Source organism: Macrosteles quadrilineatus, unplaced genomic scaffold (genome assembly GCF_028750875.1).
Source record: "Macrosteles quadrilineatus isolate MER2022 unplaced genomic scaffold, UCM_ALF_1.0 Scaffold_9__3_contigs__length_116548681, whole genome shotgun sequence".
Taxonomy (NCBI): Eukaryota; Metazoa; Arthropoda; class Insecta; order Hemiptera; family Cicadellidae; genus Macrosteles; species Macrosteles quadrilineatus.
In genome coordinates, this window is record NW_026542602.1 from 29,170,259 (window position 1) to 29,188,450 (window position 18,192).

Genomic DNA, 18,192 nt, shown 5'->3' on the forward strand with positions numbered 1-18,192 from the left:
ACTTTAACGAGTGCAGGGCCGAGTGCCAATTTCCTAAAATCGTCGACGAGGGTGATTTTACAGCCTGAGGCTTGGCGGTGCGAGTGCCAGCCAGGTTATCAGTGCCGGTTCCACGGTGCGGCGTGTATGGGGGTGGAAAGATCGACCGGGGGAGGGGGATGATCAAAACTTGTTTGAGGGGGAAAATTGAGGGGGAAAGTTATAACCTAACCTAACCAAACCAAACTTGTTGGTTATGAAAAAATGAATGGAGGTTTGGACCTACTAATCGAATCGATATTTTCTATCGATACCTAAAACTGTACCCGGTCACCATTACATCCTGCTCACTACTACCACTCCCCTGCATTATTCTTACGCTGTGGTGAGTCAAACGGCACTCGGCCCTACCTGGCGGTTTTGACAGATTCCCCACGGCAAAAAATATTACGGTACTCGCTTCGATTCCCAATACTTATTTTGTGGGGGAGGGGAAGGTACTAGCTTTAATTACGTAGTTACAGTGATTCAGTATTTATCACGAGCCTACTTCTCTCATTACAGAAAACTGCTACACAAATAAAATAAGCATACTTCCTTACAGACATTCCTTATATCAGCTGAAGTTAACCGTAAAATCATCGACTATTTGATACTGAAGTGTATTAGTAGTCAAATGTTGATATCGTATGTATATAGTGTCTTTCTATGTACCGTACTATTTACTGTACTTATTGTTATGTAGTTCACCAACTTTGACACTATTTTAACCCAATAAAACGATGTATTCATAACTCATTAATTTTATTCTGTTTTTACGACCATAGGGCGAACGAATGTAAACCTAAAGATATGTAGTTGATACATACGCACGTAATCAGAAATGAAACAAACATATACAACGCAATATTTTTACGATTGTACGAGAAATCTACTTGCGGCAACCTAGTCAATGATATGGTTATTTTGGTCATTAACAAAAGTGTACAACTTTGACTTTTTTACTACTTTTACAGATTTGACGAATTAATGAACACAAGGTGAAACCCCAAAACGAATCAACATCAAGAATTCGACACAACTTACAAAATGTTAGAAGGGTTAAAAAGTCGTACTATCATTGACTTTGAAAACTGCAATTAGATTTCTCATCCTAGTTTAAAATCTACCTTTTTAAATGCCAGATACCTTCTCCATGCAAAGCTCGTCCCCCAGTGTGGGTGAGTACTTGGCTAAGTGTCGAGGTTATATTTGAAGCGTCTCGACCAACGCGTTGTAGGAGACCCACACGTACTCGTTGTTATTTCATTGTTTATTTACACTTTACTGACCGCAAACTATAATTAAACACTAAAGTAATGTGTGTAATTAGCAACTATAAACATTATGACTTAGTGTTTATATTTACTACTGCAGTCAGCGTCACATGACAATCTCCAATTTCAACGCAGTACACATGTTTGTTCCCTTGACTTGAAATTATTCCATTATTTGGAGGTTTGGTAAAACGTTTTTGTGTTGGTTGATATTGTTTGTGTTTCTCTTCTTCAAAAATTTAGGTGGTTTGAGGCAAAGCAACACTTTGAGGGGAAGTTTTCCCACAACTTTTTCTGCTTTATGTATGTTGCAGCTGATTGACGTTTTGACAAATCACAGCTGTCGAGCTATGATTTAATAAGGCTAGGATAAATACGTGGAGGGGATAGATTCTTCCCCTGAAACCGTCAATTTTTGAAAACGGAATATATTTCTTTATCATTCACACTTATCCAGGCTCTTTCACAGTTTTTTCCTATCTCAACAACGGCTATGATGAAAGTTGAAAGCTTATTTGATGTAAATTGCAGAATATACGAGCAAAAATGATTTTTCTATTGTTGCCGTAGGCTATGTTATTATTATCTAAATCAAGCAAATATTGCAACCCTTTTACTGGCCCCGGGTACGATACGAGCGGCGAGCGGCGAGCGGTGAGCGGCGAGCGGCATGAGCGGCGCCGCTCTGACATCGGGTCTCATTTAGTTGCGTGTAAATTTGTTGAGGTTGGCCACGATACGTCTGAGCGGCGAGCGGCGGTGAGCGGCACCGCTCAGCGCCGCTCATGGTTCCAAGTCAAAACCGATTTTCGCGAAAATGCCGCTCGCCGCTCAGGTGATTCATGCTTCAGTTCGGCCTAAAATGACAGGGAAACAGCAGAAAACATGCGATACTGGTCGATACGTGAGGTGCAGTCCAGGGAATGTTTGTGTAATGACCAGCACGGAAGTTTTAAAACACTTCAGTCCCCAGAAAAGTATGGGAAAAAATTATGGTTAAGGTTTTTCAAAAAACTAAGTTTTTCTTTAAAGGCAAACAATTGTCAGATATCAACCGAAGTTGCAATACGTCTTGCAGGTAAGCATAGTTTACCATTTTATACTAAACTAACTAATAAAACTTGGGAAATTTCATGAGCGTTATAAAAGTGCCGCTTGTATCGTAGCCACCACCGCCGCTTACGTGCCGCTCAGGTTGCCGCTCGCCGCTTGCCGCTCACCGCTCGCCGCTCGTATCGTACCCGAGGCCTACACTAACGTTTCTCTACCTTACTACAGTGCACACGCCATGAGTACCGGCATTGTTGTTTGATCAATTGTCACCTATTTACGAGCCTTGACCAGACTGTAGCTCCAACAATGTAAGTTCCATCTTTCCCCTGGTGTTTACAAATGAAATCTCCCAGAACCGGTTTTATCCACCATATGGCACTGTGGATGAATGGAGACAGCGGTACCTTATATTGAAAGTGTGTCAGTGTGCGTGTGTGTACGTAGGAGGATGTGCGTGTGAGAATGTTAGTGAGAGTACCTTGTGGTTTGTGGCAGAAGTCGAAACGTTTTGACCAGATGTATTTAGTTGCTGTAAAATATACCACAATGTTATGGTTCACTTTCTCTTAACCTAGAATAAAATAGGGTACTGTATTGGTTGCATACAAATCTCGAGATTTTTATCTTACTTTCAAATGTGGATTCTGAACAAAATGAACGGATATAATTTTTTTTAAGTAAACAGTAATTCTTTAATAGGTAATAGAAAAAGTAATTTTTCAAGCTATTACACCTTGTATAATGTATTTAAATAGTGAAGATAGATTACTAATCTAGTGTTGAGCAGAGTTTTAAATACAGTTGGTCCTATAGAGGTATTATTATGTCTAATGCTTAATCCTCCTATTCCTAAGTTAAAGTTGTAACCAATTTACCTGTATTTAACTGATTTTCAAGTTTTGTACAACCAGTTGTCCCAGGGCTGCGGATAAGTGCGGAGAATGGTTCGTCCAACTCCGACAAAATTGTTTACGACCGACCCTTGGCCAGTAGACCCTGGGACTAATCGTCCTACAATCTTAGTAATAGACTCGCCAGGGGGTTTCTGACAGAAGCTACAACAAATAGCCAGCAGCCTACGCATGTATTAATGGTGAACCCCCATTAATATGGACCATCGTTTCCTCCTTGACGCAATGAGTTTATTCTTGCGTGACCTATACATCTTTCCATGACGCAGGAAGTTTTATTTATATTTGACATTGTCCATCTGGCCATGGCTGGTCAAAGACGAAGAGGAGGTAGTAAGGTAATTGTGTAGATCCTTCTAGGACAATGACACACTAAGCTAAATTGAAATATTACCCTCGTCAGCCACCTCCTGTATTGTATTGTTACCAATGTTACGGCCGTTTCAGCATCACTGTGCCATCATCAGACTGTTCAGCCAAAAGGCGTCGTTATTACACAAAAACATTTTTACACGAAACACACACTTAGTCAAAACGGGGTTTTAAAAACAGGCCTGTTGGACAGTCTGACGATGGCACAGTGATGCTGAAACGGCCGTAACATTGGTAACAATACAAGAGCTGGCTGACGAGGGTAATATTTCAATTTAGTTATAGAACCAGCTCAGGGGCTAGAAAATATGGACTAGACACACTAAGGGAAGGCCCCCTGCTTAACTGTTTTCTCCACCCTCCACCCCGGTGCCTGGTCGCGGACCCTGTGACGCCCCCCAGACCATGCTCTGCTAGACGCTGACACGACAGGTGACTGACCTTCCTCGCGTGAATCACCATCTTGCACCATCTTCGCTCAGTTTTGACACCTTGCGTGTAGAATGTTGTTTGTTTCCTCCCTGCACACTAGACGTGTGTGCAACTTTTACTATCTTCCGGTGTCGATAAACCCGCTGTTAATAGGCTTCAAGATACTTCGGTTACGTGTTTGCTGTTCAACACATCTCAAGAAATTCACTTACATTTTATTTGCAAATTGGTAAGTTCTATAACACCGATTTTTACTTTTCAAAATATGTTTTTTACTTTGAAGTCATTGACCTTTGATAATTTAACACATTTATAAAGTGGCCAATTAATGACTTAATATTATATTTAACATAGGTTGGATTCTTAAAGCATTAAAAGCACGATTTTAACAGAAAAGAAAACAAGTAAACTGGTAAAAAGAAAGTTTCCAAAATTGAAAAACACAATAAAAGTTATCTCAAACCCGTGGTAGAGAGGTTGTCAAACACGACTTGCTAAAATCAATAGCTTTCATGTTACCGACCGACAAATCACTCACTCCACTGGTTAACAAATTACTTAACATTGCGAAATGTCTGTGTGGGTGTTAAAAACATACAGTGATTGCTAAGTTATACAAACTAAATTTATTTATGTTCTGGAAAGTTCGTTCTTTATTTTGAATCTGAACTACAATTTACTTCTTAGGAAACTAGGACGTTCCTGAAAATTTGAGGGAAAGGAACATTACGGTACAAAATGTATCTGTTTTAGCATATATATCAATATATCCAATGGTGAAGGATACTACTAAGTAATAAAAAAAGTGTCTGCTTTCGCATAACACAACTAGTGTACATAGTATATGACGTTTGGCACAGATCTACGACTCCAGGATTACCAATGATTGTATCGACTGAAGGGCTTTGCTCTCTGTGCCTTCTTGAGGCGAGGTTATTGAAAGTAAGCAGATTTTGGCTCCCAAGCCAGTGAAAACAATAACTTACATGTTGATATATCTTTACTCTATCACCTAGTGGATTGTGGGAATGCAATCATTTCATACTCAATTGTAGGCTACTAATATAATACTAAAGTTGTTTTGTAGCAGTTTTAAGGGCCATTTCAAATCCTCGGCTTGCACCCTGTTACAAGGTGTAAGTAGAACTACTATTTATGCAATTTAACTGTTTTATACTAAGTTTGATCTCAAACACGAAAATTTCCAACAATTTCCTTCGTTGTGTTCATTTATAAGCTGTGCATAAATGGAACCTAAGCCATGATATAATGTGAAACTAATATTGACAGTTTTACGATTTTCCACTTGACGAGGTATTTCCCTTGGCCAATGAGGTAATGAGTCACTTTGCGTTGTCAAAGCCCGTCCACCCACTGACTAACGGTTCTGAGGGCGTCGCTACTTTCTTCCATCATCTCGACTCTTCTGTTCTGTTGCTCCTGTTACATCCTACAAGTTTAATCAAGATACCCCACACAAATACCTCGGTAGTTGCTTCGTCCTAAGTGGTATACCTGATCTCAACTCTTGTTCGACCTTTAAGAGCAGTGCATTTTTGATAAAAGCAAAACACAGAGAAATAATAGTATATTTCATTACTAGGGCGTCAAGTGACTCTTTTCAATCCGAGATTAAGTTTCACGACCAAGGCGAATTTTAAGTCAGAAAATGAGCAAGCGTTGAATGTCTCTTGGTTTTTTTCGCCAGTGTGATGAACTATATTTTTCGTCATATTACACCATTGTAAGGAAGCTAAATTAGAAAACGAGAATACTTTTCATCCAAAGATAACATCTCATCTCAAAACGACTCCAGCTTGTTTTCAATTGCAAACTTAAGTACTCGATAAGCTAATGCCATTTAAATAAGGAACAAAATGTATTACATATGACAAGGAGACATTTGATTGAAAATCCAGTCATGAAAATGGAAATCTAACTCTGCAGGTTTGTTGCGGCGTGGGTATTCAAATGTGTCGAATAAGTACTAAAACTGGATGGAAGCTGATAATACAGAGTATTATTAGTGACGAAGCCCAGAAAACAAAGTTGCGACACTGATCTCAGTGAGTAGACCCTGAAAATGACAAATCAGCTGGAATAGGTGAAAGCGAAGTAGGTGTAGCCAAATTTAGGCCTGCTCTAGTAACTAACCGAACAACGGAACTCTTGCTAGAATCTAAATAAAAAGTTGGCTTCAACAGTGGATAATTATTTTGGCTGTTGGGTTTTTTATACTTTAACATATATCACAGTCAATGTTTATTTCCTTTCGTCTCCTTTGGATGAGCGTGTGCAATACCTGAGCAGGGACGGTGACGATGGCGATCCGAAGGTCATGTTGTGGGTTTCCAGTGACGCCACGATGTTGAAGTGACTCAGATTCCGTGGGTTGACCTACGTGGGCTACCTTGCCGCACACCTCGCCACTCACGCAATCACGGTCATCCTGCGGTTCTGGCCAGGTCCTACCAGCCTCCGTGGTGCCGCTATCATACCACCGTTCTGACCAGGTCCTACCAACCTCCGTGGTTCCACTATCATTCCACCTGTTCTGGAGGTCCTACCAGCCTCCTGCCTCCTTGGTGCCATTGTCATTCCACCATCCTGGCCAGGTACTACCATATAATGTAAATGGACGAAGCGCACCCTAGAGGATTCGATGCCATCGAGAAAAGTGTTGGAGTGTAATGTAATCTGCTAGGTGCAAGAAGAAGAGACAGAAACTTGGGGGAAACAGTTGAAAGTGAGGTATAGAAAGCATACAAAAATGGAGGGGCTTGCAGGGTCAAAAGACAGAAATTTATTATGAGGTCTTCAGTATACCCTATGCTTCCAAAGGAGATGAAGAGGGGATAAGTAAGTCAATGATAATTGCTAATCACCCCAAAGCAACATTTAAATTCCATCCAAGATATATAACCATCCCAAGCGTTTGTCTGGTTTGTAAAAAGAAAACTAGTTATCGTTTGATTGAAAATTGAAAGACATGTTTAGTTACATGCATGCATCTATCTTTTTCCCAATCCACCAAGAATTGTGGTGTAAACTGTAAAGTGAGAGTGACGACACGCGGTTGCGTGAGTTATTTAGAGGTTATGCGCAAGGCTGTTCCCGCCAACCATCAGCTGATTACTACAATCAGCCGTAGGAAGCGAGGGAGCGCGAAGGCGGTCACACGCCTGCCAACTGGACCGTCAAAACTTCCTTCCTGTTCTGTCATTCTGTCAAACTTGAGTTTGAAACAACGGAATAGGAAAACGGTTCGTTTTTGAGGACTAATAAGAAAGGGACTTGTTTTACGATTCATTGGCCTGATTGCCTCAGTTTTTTTCCATAGAAATATAATACATTCCATAGAAAACAACTTAGAGAACTGTTAATTGTGTTTGTTTAAAATATCATTTGAAATTGTATGTAATCAAATTTTTTTTTTGGAATATCTGTTCGCGGTGTCTAAGCTGTGGTATGTTTCATGAGACATATTTTCCAAGAGTTCAATTTTTAGAAGCTAATAAATTAGCAGAACTACTGTAATTTATTAGTTTGCATCATGCAACTTAAAAAAGACCAACATAAAGTAACGCTTGAAAATAAAATAATGGTGTGGGTGGGCCAAACGAAGAGAACCTTTTTAAGGTAACCCTACTGAAGAATACCGAATGAGAACTAAAGAACTGTTAAGTAAAAGCCATCTTAAGTCTCAGAAAAAATTTGTTTTTGTCTTATTACAAAGCCAGGAACGATGCACATGGTTGGGAAACTCAAAGCTGTGTATTAATTTACATTATGAATCAAACAAATTCTTTATCCGTCAAAACAATTCCTGAACGTATACATATAATGCTATACATATAATGAATATTACTTCTGGAGAATAATAAACAGCTTATCCTAAGTAAAAAGTACTATTTATCATATATCACAAAACATTATTAACATTTAGTATGTTATCTAGTCTTGAAAGTAAAGATATATTCCCTGCTAGCTTAGCAGACAATTTTCGGTAGGTTATTTTATCTGGACTAGAGGTGGGCTACCACTTCCAGCAGCTGTGTCATTTGTATCAAAATCAAGTACAAAACATCTACCTGAAATAGTTTTGAAACCAAAAACGTTTGGAACCAAAATAATAATTTTGTGTAAAGTAAGGCCGACCGGGCACATTAATCCGTTTTGCGGCTCTAATGGTTTTCTGCTGAAATTATCGCATTAATTTCGTAATCGCGGCGGAACTGATAACATCCGGAAAAGGAAACTGGTAGAAACGCAGTCTCTGGAGGGTGGCGAATTAGCAGAAGCCATGAAACAACGGCTTGTGATATTGTGTAACCTGCAATCATATCCATTCTTACTTCACCACAGATTTTACAAACACAGGCATGCAGACAACTGTGTGTATTGGTGGATTAATGTAAACAGCCATGCCAATTAGAACTGTAAGTTTTTTTGGTAATTTAAATTAAGTGGATTGCTTAAAATGGACTCTTGGTTGGACAAGAGGAAGCAATGGATTGTTTTTATTTACTTGTCAACGCCCAAACCCCTTCCTTACATACATAAAATAATCATAATATCCCCACCACAGAAGTGTTTAGCAAATTACCATTAAGGGAGTAATTAATAATTTAATCAATTTAATTATGATGTCCCCAGAAGCCAAAACACAATTCGTTAAAATTTGTATGTATGCATGCATAGATTTGTGTACTGTATATACATCCGTGAACGCAATAGCTCGAGTAAATTTGGTCTGATTTAGATTAAATGGGAACGGGACGATTATTGGCAAACATTTTTGGATCTTCTGCCCATGGCAGTATTGGCACAATCATTTGAGCGGAATAAGTAGGGTCAACTCGCCTGCTTGGAAAAGGCACGATTGGCACAACCGGTCGACCAGGTAGATGCCATCGAACGAGGGAAAACGGGTAGTTTAAAATTCCCCGTCAACTTGCTACCACAGTCATTTGCCGATAATATCACGTATTTTCAAGGGTTAAGCTAGGTTTGGTTATGTTGGCTTAGGTTAAGTTAGGTTAGGTAAGGATAGGTTAAGTTAGGCTAGGTTAGGTTAGGTTAAGTTAGGTAAAGTTAGGTTATTAGGTTAGTGTAGTTTTATTTGGATCCAGCTAGTGCAGTAACCGTAGCTGCAGATTTGTCGCGCAAACTTACACCTCCAATAAGCACCACAGCAGGGAATTTGTGGGGACAAAACAATTTCCATTTTCCCGCATTCTGGCTACTTGGCTTCTACTTCATTACCGGTCTGTTGTGCCAATCGTGCCTTTCCGAACCTTACAGGTTGACCCTTCTTAATCCCCTCTAATGATTGTGCCAGTCGTCTATTCCAAATCGGCTAAAAATGTGTGCCAATCGTTCTACGGCCGATGAAATTTGCCTTGAAGGTGTAGGGCCTGATAAACTTGAACGAGTTCACGAACCAGCATGATCGGGTCATAACGGGTAACGGGGTACTCAACTGAGTTTTGAAATGTTGAAAAATTGGTTTTCCATTTTTTTATTTAAGTGTAATGGCTTAGTATAATGTAAATCTATTTTCCAAGTTTGGTAAAAATACAAGGTGTATAACATAACTGCGCCTCCTTAAAATTTGTGGTATCCCAGATAAGTAAGTAACAAGCAAGTAAGTAAGTAAGGTATCCCAGATCTAGAGAAAAACATTAATAATTGAAGATTTTCAACTGTTTTTAATGATATTAACAAATAATTCAACTGTTTAAAAAATTCCGCTGTTTTATAATTTAGTAGCTAATTTTAAAATCTCTTACCGAACACTTCGTATTTTATGATGTACATTGTAAAGCCATATTTCCCCAGTTGTAACGCCCTGCAACTCCTAACCTAAAGGAAGGAGTGGATTTAGTGGAAAGGTGTCAAGAATCCCAACGTTTTCAAATCAAATTTACATTCTACAACAATCGTAAAATACAAGCATTCGGCTATTCCATAAGAAAATTTAATTTTAACAGCCATATTGAACAATTTTTTACTCATTTTTGGGTTAAAATACGCACATAGTGGCGTCCCCATCTAAATAATTGATTCATTGATTGACAGTTTATAAAAAAAATGATAATGATAATAAATAAGTAAGTTTGTTATACAGAATTATCATGTAATTTAGTTTATATGGTCACTAGTAACACTTAAGAATAATAATTTTAAAATATTACTGATAAAATACAATTTAAATTAATAAGCACCATGGCTGAGAGTAGAGCAATAATTTAATTAGAAGTCATTGTAGTTGGTGAAGTGGCCTGTAGGCTGCGCCCATGTCGTCGCCTACCGGCCTGGCTGAAACGAAACGAACGATTTCAGTTTCAGTTCTTTCAGTCAGTACAGTTTGTGAGATCAGCTGTGTCGTCTGTGCACCGATCATGTGTGTGTGCTGAGAGTGCGTGATTTAGTGCAGTTTTGTGTTTTGGGAGTGTTTTTGTATTTGTTCAGGTGTGTATACATTTAATATTGGATCTAAAAGGCGTGAGGTAACTACTACTCTTTAGATTTTTACGCCATCTTAAGACTAATTCCTTAGAATAGGCCTAATTCCAATCCAAGGCGAACAGGTCTGTTCATTGTGGTGGTGCTGGATCGATAAGCGGTCTGCTATGTCATGTCATGTCAGTACTCAGTAACGTGATTGGTTCTCTGATTATTCCCTTAAGCAAGCACTATTTACTAATTAGGTTTCATAGTATAGTTCTTAAGTTTCTGACTTTCCCAAACTGTAGGCCTATTCTATTTAAGCTGATGGATAAGTTAACTGATAACAGAACGTCCTTTTTGATTATCTAGAACCTTCCTGACTTTGTAAAAATATATGTGTAAATAGTACCTAGCACGGTACCTAGTCTAGTCAAACGTGAGTAGGCCTACCCTCCAAGGGCACCCCTCTTACCAGAGTAAGTTTAGTTGAACCATTGACTATATAACACAAACTAGTGTTATATAGTCAATGGTTGAACTTACCTAGGAAATTTCATCCAATAATTATCACCTCAAATACAGACTATGCAAGTAGGCCTAGTTCCAAATTGGGTTGCACTTTACTTTCCGAATCCTATACTAATAGCATTGAACATATGTTTTGGCAGTTCCATTTAAGCAATGTTAAATTATGTTTATTTTGGGCCAAAAACGTCATTTGTTTATGTTTATGATCCATACCGGTATTTTTCTAGTAATCGTGACTTTAGGTCCTACACTCATTCGAATGAAAAAGTATCAATCGATATATCGATTGTTTCATTCTATGTATCGTTTGGTTAGTTAGGTAAGGCCTAACCAAACGATATATCGAATGAAACAATTGAATAAGTTAACAAGTTTTAATCAATATTTTCATTCAAATGAGTGTAGGACTTAAAGTAAAGTGCAGCCAAATTTAGAAAGCTTCTTATGATAACAATAAATAAACAAAGATAACTCTACCGAGGTTTCGGCCACACTATTCTTATGGCTTTACGTGTGTGCTAAAGCTTTTATGTGTGCTTTTCCGAAAGTTTGTTTTTTTATCTTTAGGTACGCACTTAGTTTAAAAACTGTAATACATACTTAGAGACTTAAAATATTGCATGCATCAGTCTGGGGGGGTAGCGGATTTTTATCCCCCTGGAATTTTACCCCCTGGGCAAACGTGACGTCACAAACGAGGGGGTAAAATTCCGGCCGCGAACTTTTGAGTTTCGCGACATCAGCTCGATGGTTTAAACGCGGAATTAAACATATATTTTCACGGTTGTGAATTTACAGAATCAGAACACACCAAATTATAAAAACCTAGAGTGTACGGCCCGGATTTTTACCCCCGGTATTTTACCCCCTGGCCAGATATATAAATTAGTGAGAATGATTAATTATCTTCATTCTGTTTTTTAATAGTAAACATTTTATTATTAAGTAGCCTATCTTAATTTATTTGTAACATCAACTAGGCCTAATCGAACAGGTTTTTGATTTTAATTTTGAGATTCGAGTATCAGGATTCAATCTTTGAAGCCAACTGTTGATTAATATGACGTATAAACAAACATCAGAGAATGGTAATTGATTCGAAGATTTCTTTAACGATTTATTATACAACCGTGTTAAAACACTGTTTTTCGTTTGTATTGTAACAATAACAAAATATGCCTTATTGTTTCTTTACGAAGAAATGTTCACCCAATTATCATTTAAATGAGCTATTCAGTTTATTTTACATACTTATTAATCAACAGAGCTTTATCTTATTAATCAATCAGTGTCTTGTCATCGTTGAAACTTGCTGTTCATATTCTTTGTTGATACTCTTTTTAGTTTATTCTTCTGTTATAATATTTGTTATTACTTTGTTATTACTATTCTTATCACTATTTGTTATTACTATTGTTATCACTATTTGTTATTACTTGCTATTACTATTTATTATCACTTTGTTATTACCATTGTTATTACTTTTCTAGTTAGTAATATTGCAAATGCCATCTCAATTGTATACACATATTTTGTAAAAAGGTGCAATCCGTTGGGAAATAAATAAATAAATAAATAAATAAACAGTTGGCCCCAAACGCAAATCCCGAACATCAAAATTAAACAGCGAATTCTGTTTACTTAGTTGAGATTACAAAATAAATAAATAAAGATAGGCGACTAAATAATGAAATGTTTACAAATTAGGCCTAATTAAAAACAGAAATAAGAAAATCGATCATTCAATTTCTAAAATCGGCCAGGGGGTAAAAATCCGGGGATAAAATTCCAGGGGGTAAAAGTCCATCCAGGGGGTACATCTTCAGTTGTCTAAACGCTAGTTACCTATATGGATAGGGAGTAAAATTCCGGTTTTTATCGCTAATCTAATTAATCACGCTCTGGCTATTTTCATTAGACTTCCAAATCCGCGGGGGTAAAATTCAGGCCGCGAACAAACTTTTGGCCACTCAGGTTACTACGTCATAGTATATATTCTGTGGTCATAGTGACGTCAGCTTTGCCCAGGGGGTAAAATTCCAGGGTGATAAAGTTCCGGCGACCCAGTCTGGGTACTTGGTGAGTACAAAAACATATACATTATTAGTACGGTAATAAATTTTTACCTTTCAAAAAAATACCTAGGCCTATTTATTTTTATTTTTAGAATAGCCTATCGCAAAAGAATTTTTAATTTTTTAATGGTTGGAAATAAATTTTATGTTGATATATTTCTTTTAAGTGGTTTAACATAAAGATATTGATGTGATAATTAAGAGTGCAAAAAATCAGTATTGTCAGTTTTTAGTGGTTTTTGTGCTATAGGCCTACCTAAGCTTAAAAATGTACTCAAACTTTGTAGAGAATCTCCATTTAAAAAGCATTGAACCAGAAAAAGTACAGTCTCCCCTGTAGTTATTCCTGGCCCTTGCCAGTTTATCTTAAGTTTTACGTTAGTTACATTTTCTTATTAGATTTGATATCTTTTCACGTAACTTTACTGCTTTAGATTCAAAGCATGAATATTTTTTGGCTCATCTTAATAAGTTCAACTCTCAGGACTTTATCTTATTGCAGTAGAGTTTTAAAACCAATCCAATATAATACTCAATGCTGATAATGCTTGGAATCAAGTGCATTGCAACCGCAACCAAGGTTTTTTTAAAACCCTTGCTCTGATTCTATTAATTAGTAGGAGAATTAAAAGAAGTCACCCAAATATTTACGGTATATACCGGATGGGGCCAACATTGTGGACATTGTGTTTAGTAGGTACTTTGGACCTAGGGTATTGTGGGATTCCAATTTAACCATGAGCCAATGGGTTGGTTGATTCCTCATTGCCCTTTTTCATATCTTTAACCTGAATAATGTTTAATGACTATGTTACATCCATACCGAATTTGAGTTTTCTAACTAACTTAGTTCGGGGAATTTGGAGAACCACCTCTTTGAGGGCTGCTTAGGCCTACAGTAAAAACTTTTCCTAAATAAGTTACAGTCCTTTATATTTAATGAAGCAGTAAATGCAACTGGACCTTTCAATGCGTTAGAAGGGTGTTGCTAATCCGCAGCAAGGCTAGGCTGGAAATTGGCCTCAGTTGACTTGACTTGCTGCAGCCTTGGTAAAGTTGTGTGGGATGACGGAACAGAGATGTGCTTGAGTGGGAGATCGGAACTGTGAGCTTGCATTTCCCATCTAACGATATATTTTTTATTTCTAAAAATTGTTTTCTAGTGTTTATGTAATTACCTAAACCCTATTTTTGCGTAGTTGCTTTGCCTGTACAGTACTTTGCACGAGGTCGAGGACGCTTATGAAAAATTTTCTCAAAATTTCATTTCAAAATCTACCAGAGAAAATAGTTCCAGGTTTCACAATTCCTGTTAGTTGCAGAAACTCAACTCAGTTGTATTCAGTTAATTTTACTACATTCTTTTTGGTTTGATTCAATCAGCCAAATGGAGGGCTGAGTGCCCTTTGCCTTAACACTTTGACAAGGATCATTTTATAGCCTGAGGCTTGGCGAGGCGTTTGCCGGCCAGGTATCAGTGACCGGTTCCACAGTGTGGTGGGTATGGGGTTGGAAAGATCGACCGGGAGGGGGGGGGGGATGAGGAAAATTTTTTAGGGATAAAATTAAACTGTTAACCTAACCAAACTTGCTGATTATGAAAAAATTGAACGAAGGCTTACTAATCAAATCAATATTAATTTTCAATCGATATAAGGGTAGTCCAGTTAAAAAACTGTATGGTCTCCATTACATCATGTTCACTACCCCGTTTCACTATTACCCTGAATTACTCTTACACTCTGGGGAGTAAAACGGCACTCGGACCTATCTGATGGTTTTGACCTAGTATTTAATCCCCATGTCAAAGAATAGAATCGCAATCGCGCCATTTCCCCAATCAGCCTTGTAGATTATTAACTTCTAGATGAAGTTACTAATAGAAAAAGGATGAAATTTTCTATACAAAAATATTATCTTTCACGTCTACTATACATGCAAGGCCTATCTCGTAATAGGCCCTGAAAAGTTGTCAAAAAATAATCCTAAGGGAGATTTAATGACTCGGTCTCATATTTAAGTTTAGGCTAAATATGGAGTTTGTATTTTTATCCTTTAGTTTATATGAAGGATTGAGAGGAAAGACTATTTGTTTCAGTCAGGTATTTGGCATGAATGATCTAATATTGATTGTTGAGCTTTGCATGACCTTAAGCTTTGTCCAACGTCAATTGTTCTAGAAATACTATTTTTATTTTCTCGTTCCCTTCTTTAGTGCAGTTCTAGATCAAGGCCTTTAAATAATGCCTTTCAAATCAATAACTCCACCATTGAGACTAAGAATATGATTTGGGTAACTCCAGATTTTTGTGTTTATATAAGAACTAGCAGAGTACCCGTCCTTCGTACGGGGTTGGCATATAAGTATAAAATGCTTATTACAGTTATGGGAAAGGACACGGTTTAAGAAAATTTGGTCTTTTAGTTTATAAGGTATCCTATAGTGTAACACACATCTACCATAGCCCTAATGTTCTACCACTGCACCTAAACCATAGAAAAAAGTAAAGTTCTCATTGTGTACCACAACTTTTTGGCCCAACAGATGTCGTCCTGTTCTAATGTGGTTTTATGTCAAATGCTCGTTCATTTTCAAGATGAGCTTGTTCGCATCGCTCAATCACATCCTGATTGAAGTTCATTTGGTACGCTTACTCACCTTTCGGTTGGAGCTCGTTCGCTACCCTAACTCGCCTCCGCTGTCATAAATTTAAAAAAAAAAATAGTGCTACACACCCTGTTGGAGCCCGAACGGATTTTTGAGATAAGAATATGCCTAAATGTTAATCGGGAGTAGTTTATGCGTAATTGAGCAACACACAAACTCACAAACTTTCAGATTTATATTATTATTAAGATTTGTGATAGGTACAAAATGCAAGCTCTGCATTTTTTTACATGCTTTATAATGAATTTAAGACAAAAATCTGAACCATTGTGCACTTACTTGAGCGATACGACTAGACAAACATGGTCTACTAACAACCATTTAAACTAATCTGAATCACAAAGTAAATATCGTGTAATAACTTAGGCCCTACTAGTGCTCATCAACAATTTAGTTTTGCATTTCATCCACATTTCCAATAATGCAGTAAATTTAAGTTGATATTTCTATATTTTCTAAGCTAATATTCACTAATTCACTCCTTAAACCTAGGCCTATTGTTGTATTAATTTTTTTTTAATAAGAAGATTTAATAAGATATGTCTTCTTTCACTTCACCATAACAATCGGTAATATAACAGTGAGAAAGGGACACAAGGTTTAATAGTTGAGGATATCTTTAGTCATGTCATCTTAAAGAAATATTTTGATTGATCTACTTCTTCACCACCACAGCTTTCAATATTGAAGAGATTTGTGTGCGTTTTTCATTGTGACTCCTCAGTACAGTACTCAAAAGTTGTATACCTTAAGTGTGTGTTAAGTGTTCATGTAAGCGTCATGCTTCACCGATGCTTCACATCAAAGTTTTTCAGACGGCAATTGTAGTCATAAATGGCACATTGATTCCAAAATTTAGAGAAACCATGGAGTATTTAATTGCACTTCATTTCTCAAGAGTTATACCTTGAGTGCAACTATGTTCATGTTAGGCTTCATGCTATATATCAGGGCCTGCCAGACGACAATGGTGGTCATGATTGGCAGAGTGGGAGGAGAGATCATCACCGTAGGCGGAACCTTGGGCCCTGAGGTCATCGTCTCATCTCCAGTCGTACTTTGGGTGCGCATCTAGACTGTTTTATTGGCTCGGATAGAGGTTAACGTTGTTTTTATCCTGGTACTATTTAAAAATAATATTTTGGACCGGATCGTTAGAAATCTAGGTCAATTATAATTAAGTTCAAATGCTGCAAAATATTAGGGGGGGTTTTTTCCAAAGTTGGTTGTGAGACGTGAAGTTTTGATTTGTGAAGGTCCCTACTTATGTAACGCTGCCAAAATTGTGATATCAGAATTTCACTTCTCCCTTATATTTCACTCATCTAGGCCTACTGCAAAATTGAATGTGACATAGCGTATAGGCCTACTATAGGTGTAGTAGGCTATGTTTGGTCCATGTGTTGGTTGACTAGTACCATAGATAAAACATACTCCCTTAGTAGATTTCTCATCCTTATGGAACAGCTGAAGACAATTTTATTGTTAGTTCTGTACGGTTTATGTAGAGGTCGTGTTTTGTTTACAATTTGTTTCCCGTTATTACAGCCATTTAAAACCTCGTTTAACCAAATAATACGATCTAATCATAAACAATAACTTGTCCCCTAGTTATATAACCAAACAGTAAAGCACAAATCAAGAAATTAACCCTAAAATAATAGAAACAAAGTTTCGTCGACACTAGCGCCTTTGTGTCACATACATGAACTAGACACGAAAAACGTGCTTCAAAATTTACAATGGGATGAGAAGTCTACTTGTGTTGGTTAGTCTATGCTAGTACCATAGACCATAGTACCATTGTAAATTTGAAGCTTGTTTTTTGTGTTTAGTTCATGTTGGTAGTGACACTGATAACTATAGTGTTGACCAAATTTTGTTTTAGCGAATTTCCCATATAGGGAATAAGCTATAACCGTAGTACTCATGGTAAGACCAGGACGCGGGACCGATTTTTTTTTCGTTTTGAGGTCCCTAGAGGCCAAAAACACCATCCGTTCAAATTCATATATATATATATATATATATATGTGTCCGTTAGCACGATAACTCGAGCAAAAATGATCCGATTTTGATGAAATTTGGTAAAAACGTGTAAACCTAAGTTTATTCGATCGTATTTGCAATCCAGCATGATCGGACCATGGTAACGGGGGTTTACGGGGGGTTTTGTGGGGTAAAAATAGGTTTTTCCCATTTTTGACCCAAAAAACATAGCAATTTCTTTCCAACCCATTTTGTAGAGCTTAAAAAACAAATAATTTAGTATATTGAAGCGTTATTATACGCCTAATGGTTACGGAGAAAATAAAAAAAGTTGTAAATTTAAAATTCCCATGTTATTCTTATGGAGAATAAGTAAACTGTTGTAGTTTGCTTGTTTATGAACATATTTTGATCAA

General features: G+C 37.4%; 1 protein-coding gene across 5 annotated transcripts in view; it reads left to right on the forward strand.

The window, feature by feature from the left end:
* Positions 1–18,192, forward strand: part of LOC129002397 (dnaJ homolog subfamily B member 3-like) — a 99,573-nt gene that overhangs the window by 35,127 nt on the left and 46,254 nt on the right. For 3 of the 5 annotated variants that reach the window (XM_054430168.1, XM_054430172.1, XM_054430173.1), the window contains exon 1: positions 10,427–10,537. The exons of 1 other annotated variant lie outside the window; for it this stretch is intronic. The gene's annotated coding sequence lies outside the window, so the exon portion shown is untranslated. One more of the 5 variants, XM_054430170.1, reaches the window with a different exon arrangement.